This window comes from Acartia tonsa, chromosome 7 (assembly GCF_053477335.1).
Source record: "Acartia tonsa isolate MP-2025a chromosome 7, ASM5347733v1, whole genome shotgun sequence".
NCBI classification, from domain to species: Eukaryota; Metazoa; Arthropoda; class Copepoda; order Calanoida; family Acartiidae; genus Acartia; species Acartia tonsa.
The window spans coordinates 23,705,330-23,712,693 of NC_137266.1; the positions used below are offsets into that span (position 1 = coordinate 23,705,330).

Genomic DNA, 7,364 nt, shown 5'->3' on the forward strand with positions numbered 1-7,364 from the left:
GCTACAGCTAAATCGATGGGGGATGATTCATTTAATGCATCTTTTATTAATCGATTGAGTGTGGAGGCTAAATTGGATTCTACTAGTTTCGAGGCTAAGAGGGTAAAGAGTGCTCCTGGACATTTGAAGTTTTCGCAGATAGATTTTTTGGGTCCAGCTGGTAATGGTAATTGGATGAATGTACGTGAGAGTTGTTTGACCGAGTATGAGAATCAGTTATTGGATATATTTCCTTTAATCGAGGAAAGGGCTGAAGTGCTTAAGGCTTACAAAAAGGTGGCTGGTGGCAGTGTCAGTCAGCAGACTGTAGAGGGACAGTTTAAGGAGTTTTGTCTGGTAAGGGGTGTCAAGTGGGACAGTGATTTTGTGCGGGACGCTCCATTTTGGGATGGAAACATTGATTTTGAGGATTATTTTTTGTCCTTGTGGAGGGTTGCTCGGTTCGCAAAATTGGAGGATCCCATGCTTTTTAAGGATGTGTTGTACAATAGGATGTTTGAGTGCAAGGGAAAGAAAATGGGGAGGCTTATTACTCCGGAGGCTAATGCCTCCCTAAGTGCTTTAGGTTATTACCTGTTGATAAGGAGGTTGGTGATACTGTTTGCAGATACAGAGTCAGCTACTGAATTCTTCTACGCCCTGAAACAAAAGAATGGTCAGAATGTGGATGTGTTCTTTAATGAGAAATTACGGTGGTTTAGACTTATGCATCCTGGTCATATTTCTAAACAATCTTGGCGTGATTTTTATAACAATGTGGCGAAGAATTTGTTGTTTACAGATTTAGCTAGAGATATGGCCAACTTTGTTGAATCTATGCATTACCTGGAGGATTATAGCTCATTCTTGACTTATTTGATTCGTAGAGGTCAACATTACATCAGCTGGGCTCGTTCTGGACACATTTCACCTGAAAATGTGACGTCATGTTATTCCCAGGCTATGGAAGGGTTGAAATTGGAAGAATCTAGGGAGGTGAAATCTAGGCCTGTGATTAGTGAGGTGCATGTATCCGACTTGGCTGACAGAACTGGGACTGGCGATAATAATGCTTGGATTGAGGGGAAGGATGATATCCCTTGGGATCAAGTTGAGAATGTGATTGGGGCTTTGAATTCGAAGGCTAAGAATATGATTTGTTGGTATTGCGGGAAAGAAGGACATATAGTGGCTGATTGTTGGCAGAAGAGGGATGGTAAGCCGCCTGCCCCTGATTCTCGCATAGGTAAGACCAAGGCTAAGTTCTTTCCGGTCAATAATGAAAAGGGAGAGGGGCCTGGAGTGCCTAATAATCGGGTGATACCTGAGCAGTTTCTGAAGAAATCAGTCAATCAGAGGGGGCCGGCTGTGGATTCTGAAAAAAGCAGAGATGAAAAACAATACGAGGCTATGATTGCTGAAATGGCTAGGTTCAATTATCAATAATATCCTATGTAGTAGTGTGATGATTGATTCGATGTATAAACCTTATTTTATATATTGTTTCTTTGTTCACATATATTATATCTAGGTTATATTAGTGTAATTGAGTTTTTAAGCTATGTAAAATTTGAAAATTTTTGCTGTTTTGTATTGGGATAATGGCTTTCAATGTTGTGAAGAAGTTTCTGTTTTTGTTTTTTTTTAGTCAATGTGTAGAGGTGCTAGTAACTGTTAATGGGAACAATATATTATATAATACATTTAGTACAATTGTGTATAAAATTTGGTAGGTATCTAAATAAAGTTTTAATGAATATTAAACCTTTGAGGGGTACTTACTTGTGTTGCAAGGAGTTTGGTGTCTAGTCACGAGGGGCTGGTGTTCTGCAGGCTGTGCATGACATAATATGTTGATCAGTATGATGGCGGCTGGTGGATGGCGGAGGGCTGGCTGCTGTGTTGTAGATTGATGGCTTTGTATCTGAAATTTGAAGTTAATTAATTAAATATATACATTAATTATTTATAACACGACATTGAAATTTTAATCCGACGGAATGGTGGCAGAAGTTACTAGGGCTTTAAAGGGATTGTGAAGTCTTGAAGATAAAGAAAGAAAAATGCCTATTTGCGCGGATTTAGAGTTTTTGTACCAGGAGCTGATATTACAGTGGAGGAATTAGGAATTGTTGATACAGGAAATAATTTTAATTCTTTAATATCTAGAGAAATTTTTGATAAACATGAAATTGGTTTCTGTCCTGCTAAGTTATCAGCCTATTCGGTAGATTAAAAGAAAGTTAATATTATTGGATATGTTGAGTTAAAAGTTAGATTTGTGGGAACCAAGCTGTGTTTACAGAAATATTTTATGTACCTGAGGTAACAGGCAAGTTGGTGAATCTCAGTTCTGATTTCCTGAAGAAAAATAAAATTAATATTTGTTTGGAAGTGGATAAATTTGAATTTCATGGGGAATCTGTTCCTATTAATTCTTGTTTACAAAAACAGGTAGTGGCTGAAATGTAGAAAATTCCCATTTTGTCTGGTCATAGATATTCTGAGATTCTTTCTAAACCTACTCTGTCAGGGATAAAGGAGGGGTTAACGTAGTTAATGCGTCGATAAAACCTATTACCTTGCTTAAAAATGTGAAGATGGGGCACTGTTTTGTCATGGACAATCTGGATTCCACCTGTAAGAAAACAATAAATGAGTTAAAGAAACCAGAAAAGTTGTCAGGACAGAAAATGCATGAGCGAGTACAGTTTATTATTCAACAATTGAAGTTAGAGGAAAATCAGATGATTAAGGAAAATCCAGAATTGAAACCGAAGATTATTAAAATTTGCAACGCGCCATCCTTGTTTTGTGCTTTGATGGACAAGGTGTTATCCATTTTACTAGGGATGTATGGTTTCTGTATCAGTTACCTGGATGATTTGATTGTGTTTTCGGTTAGTCCAGAGGAGCATGTAGAACATTTGCAGACGTTGTTTCCGGTTCTCAGACAGGGCAACCTGGAATGGAATCTGGATAAGTGTGATTTACTGACTAGAGAATGCCACTATCTGGAGCATATTATTAGTGCCGCCAGATTGAAGATGAATCCTTCATATTTGGAACGGATTAAGGATTGGGGCAAGCCTAAGACAGGAAAGGAGTTACAGAAATTTTTGGGATTCACTAATTATTACAAACGGTTAAGTTTGTTTTAATCATAATCTGCTTAGCTTATTTTCCAGGTATATATTTACGTGTCAGCTAGTTGATGCTAAGACTGAGACAGCAGTGAAGGCTATTTTGGAGAATTTTGTACCTACCTATGGTTTATTTTGGAGAATTTTGTACCTACCTATGGTTTATTTTGGAGAATTTTGTACCTACCTATGGTTTATTTTGGAGAATTTTGTACCTACCTATGGTTTATTTTGGAGAATTTTGTACCTACCTATAATTTATTTCGGGCTTTGAGATCTGACAGAGTTACAAAAAGGGGGTAATGAAAGGATTGGGGGTGGACACCGTTTTAGTTCCTTTCAAGAATCCGAATTTGAATCTCGTGGAAAGACAGAACCAAAGTTTGTACGCAGCTTTAAGAGTAGACGAAAATCATGAAATACTTGGGAGAAAAAAAAATTACCTGTGGCAACATTGGTGATTAACTGCTCCAAGAGCTCGAGGACAGGTTATTCGTTTTTTGGTCGTATTTGGAATTTCTGAAACATATGGAGGATATAATTAAGAGAATTTTAACAAATTCCAAACTATATTTGGAGGTTCAAAACAAACACAGAGTACAGAAGGAAGCATTAAGAGTGACGTGTCCAAGAAGTTACTGTCTTTCTACGGTGGGCCTTTTATTGTGGTCAAAAAGTTTTCGGATGCTTTGTATGAATTAGCGCCTTTTGGGAATCACCCCCTCCTTCAAGGGATTGAACATAAAAAAATATTATGTATCATTCAAGTCAATGTTGAATTCTGTTTTAAAGGGACTGTGTATGAAATATCTCCCTTTAAATATATGATGGCGGTTGAGTCTGTAGTACCTGTTTCTAAAGCTGGAACGAGTGTTGATGAGGTCAATTTTCCATTGGATTAGTTGTTTCCATTTGCTATCTTTGCCTGAAAAAGTGGTGACGATTAAAATGAGTGGGTCAGTAGCTAAATGGGATACAAAGAGGAGGTTAAATCTCAAGTAGGAGGTCCTGTGGTACATGTGCAGATTAATAAATATAAAAGTTTTATATATATGTTTATATAATGGAGATTCATTAAATTATTGTTTAATTATTTTAATAACAAATATGTGCTTATTAAGCTAGTAAGTTGGAAAGTTGATCTACAATAAAAGTTAAGTCCAGTTGATAGTTGGAACTGAGATTGTGAGCAGTTAAATCATAATATCGAGTTATAGTGGTAAACCATCAAAATCAGGTAAACATTTTTACTTTGTCTGGTTTTGGGAAATTGTCTTTTACATTTTTATGTGATGCTGAAGATGTACCTGTATTAATGACAGAGTGGAATGGCAGAACTGTGAGATTCTGATTGTGATTGTTCGGTTTTTGGGCTGGTTCACAACAGATCACAAGAAGATAGGTGTCATTTCAGTAATTTTTGGGCTGTAGAAATTGCAAATATCACCTTGTTTATTATTTTTAATTTTAAATATGGCGTCTGAAGTCATGGTGGCCAAAATTGGTTGGCGATTTCTCCACATTTTTCATTAGGATTGGAGTAGGAGGAAAAATTGGCATTTTCAGATTTTTTGATGGATTTGTATTATTTTATTCCTGAATAAAATAATAAATATTCCTGATGTGTTTTTGTGGGTTACATCAGCCAAGCTGAAATTTGTCCTGGATGCATAAAGTGGAGGAGAATAGTGTTTTATTGTTGCAGCTGACTTCTATATATCATCAAGTGGAAAGGATTGGTTGGTACATTTATTATGGTTGACTGATAGCTGGCAGCATTTTGTCATGGTGGTGATTGGCGCAGCTGGAGTGTGAAATTTTCTTGGTATCTTTCGATTTGTACCTTGGCATCCCTGACATAAAATTGATATGATGATTCGTATAATGTAATCTGTTTTAAATGTTGTCTTAAATATAAAAAAATATTGAAATTGTAATTATCAGGAAAGATGGATGATAGAGAGAGACATCGGCTGGTTCCTGGTCGGTTGCAAGAGGAGCACGAGAGGTCTTTAGAGAGGTTGGAGGATGGTAGGACCAACAGGCGGCGGGTGGTGTACAGAAAGGATGATAGGGCTGGTCCCAGTAGAAGACAGCATAAGGATGGGCGGCAGGTGGTGTACAGAATGGATGATAGGGCTGGTCCCAGTAGAAGACAGCATAAGGATGGGCGGCCCAGGTATGAATTTAATGATGAGTTTCTGAAGTTTCTGAAGAATAATGATGATATTGGCAACGACGGTTTGGAAGTGAATCTTGATGCATGGGACAGGTGGCCGAGCGGTCAAAGTGGTCTGGAGGAGGGCGAAGGAGGGTCAGGAAGAGGTGTGGCCAAGCGTCCTGCTGTTGGGTTAGATAATTTGGGTTCTAAAAATAAAAATTTGAGAGTAGAGGTGACATGTATTTTAAAGGTGGAAGCAGGTGGAAAATGCTTTGACAAGTCATGGGGCCAGTGTGAAGGGGGCTAATTTAGACATGTCACAGAAAGAGGCAGAAGTTCAGAGACATTTGACAAATATATTCAGCGAGATCAGGCGCAAAATAAGTAAAGATCTACCTGCTGTACCTTGGCAGCTGCAGCAGGCTGGGAGTACCAGTGGGGCGGTGGCTGCCAGTGAGGTGATGGTGGTTCAGGGAGACGTTCCAGATATTGGTGCTGAGTTGGAGGTTCAGGCTTCAGTGCCTGCTGAAGAGGGTTCTGTAGCTGCTGCTGTAGATAATGCGGTAATGGCTGCTGATGTAGATTCAGATTAGTGAAGCCTTGACGGCGTCAGGAGGGGGAAAATGTAGTATAATTCAGTTTTAAGTTTTGGCTTAAAAGTAGAAACATCATTTACTCTTTATTGCTCTGTAAAAGTTAAGAGAACATTTAAGAGAACATTTATTTAGTTAGTCAGTTGCAATTGAGAGTCCTTACACAGAATACTATCTGGTTTGGGGTCGAGTCTTATTAGACCAATTCAGCTATTTACAGACATCCTACTACTTCAACTAGTTCAACACAGACAAATATTCCACCTCTTCAGAGTTATACAGCTAATTAATACCTTTGTATTAATTAGACAGACAGTCATCCTGCTACTTCAGAGTTATACAGCTAATTAATACCTTTGTATTAATTAGACAGACAGTCATCCTGCTACTTCAGAGTTATATAGCTAATTAATACCTTTGTATTAATTAGACAGACAGTCATCCTGCTACTTCAGAGTTATACAGCTAATTAATACCTTGTATTAATTAGACAGACAGTCATCCTGCTACTTCAGAGTTATACAGCTAATTAATACCTTTGTATTAATTAGACAGACAGTCATCCTGCTACTTCAGAGTTATACAGCTAATTAATACCTTTGTATTAATTAGACAGACAGTCATCCTGCTACTTCAGAGTTAAACAGCTAATTAATACCTTTGTATTAATTAGACAGACAGTCATCCTGCTACTTCAGAGTTATACAGCTAATTAATACCTTTGTATTAATTAGACAGACAGTCATCCTGCTACTTCAGAGTTATACAGCTAATTAATACCTTTGTATTAATTAGACAGACAGTCATCCTGCTACTTCAGAGTTATACAGCTAATTAATACATTTGTACTAATTAGACAGACAGTCATCCTGCTACTTCAAAGTGCATAGTTAATTAATACATTTGTATTAATTAAACAGACAGCCATCCTACTGCTTTGGTGTCCTGACATACAAACAGACATCTCGCTACTTCAGAACTTTCCAGCTTAAATAATCAGTAGTTTGACTTATTAATATATTTAACCATTTCTAAATAAAGTATACATATTTAATCCCATTTACCCAAAAACTGCATTTAATCCAATATAAATAAATACTTAAAAATCTGTTTGTATTTTGAATTAAACATTGAATCTACTCTATCATTAACTTGTGTAAGTCTGTCTACATCTCACATCATTGGACAAGGATAATTGTGTGCATAAGTAGCGCAGCTATTTTCTTATGTAGTTTTACTAATTCTTATTGGTTAAACAAGTGCTTTCCCTATAAATGCATAGTGTGCACAAAACACTACTCCCCCCATCATTTTTTTTCTTTATGGTTAACCCCTGCGGGAAACCCAACCCTGCGAAGGACCCTCCACAAAAAATAGTCTTTTCCAAATTATTTACAACTATCGAAAGCGCCCCTAGACTCTTTCTTAGTAGACCTGTAAATAGGAGAAAAATAACCTAAAACCATCCCAGGACCTATGTGAAAGGTT

The 7,364-nt window shown here is 37.3% G+C and overlaps 1 long non-coding RNA gene across 2 annotated transcripts; it reads right to left on the reverse strand.

Moving 5' to 3' along the window:
* Positions 1-825: 825 nt before the first annotated feature.
* On the reverse strand, positions 826-4,974 carry LOC145325097 (uncharacterized). Of its 2 annotated transcripts, XR_013881397.1 has the most exons (9): positions 4,430-4,974; positions 3,972-4,047; positions 3,566-3,641; positions 2,856-2,942; positions 2,561-2,617; positions 2,300-2,340; positions 1,762-1,903; positions 1,304-1,354; positions 826-910 (listed from the first exon to the last, which is right to left on the reverse strand). It is a non-coding gene; the product is annotated as an uncharacterized LOC145325097 (long non-coding RNA). The 2 variants fall into 2 exon arrangements; XR_013881398.1 differs by lacking the exon at positions 826-910 and having other exon boundaries at positions 1,237-1,354; positions 4,430-4,603.
* Positions 4,975-7,364: the final 2,390 nt, after the last annotated feature.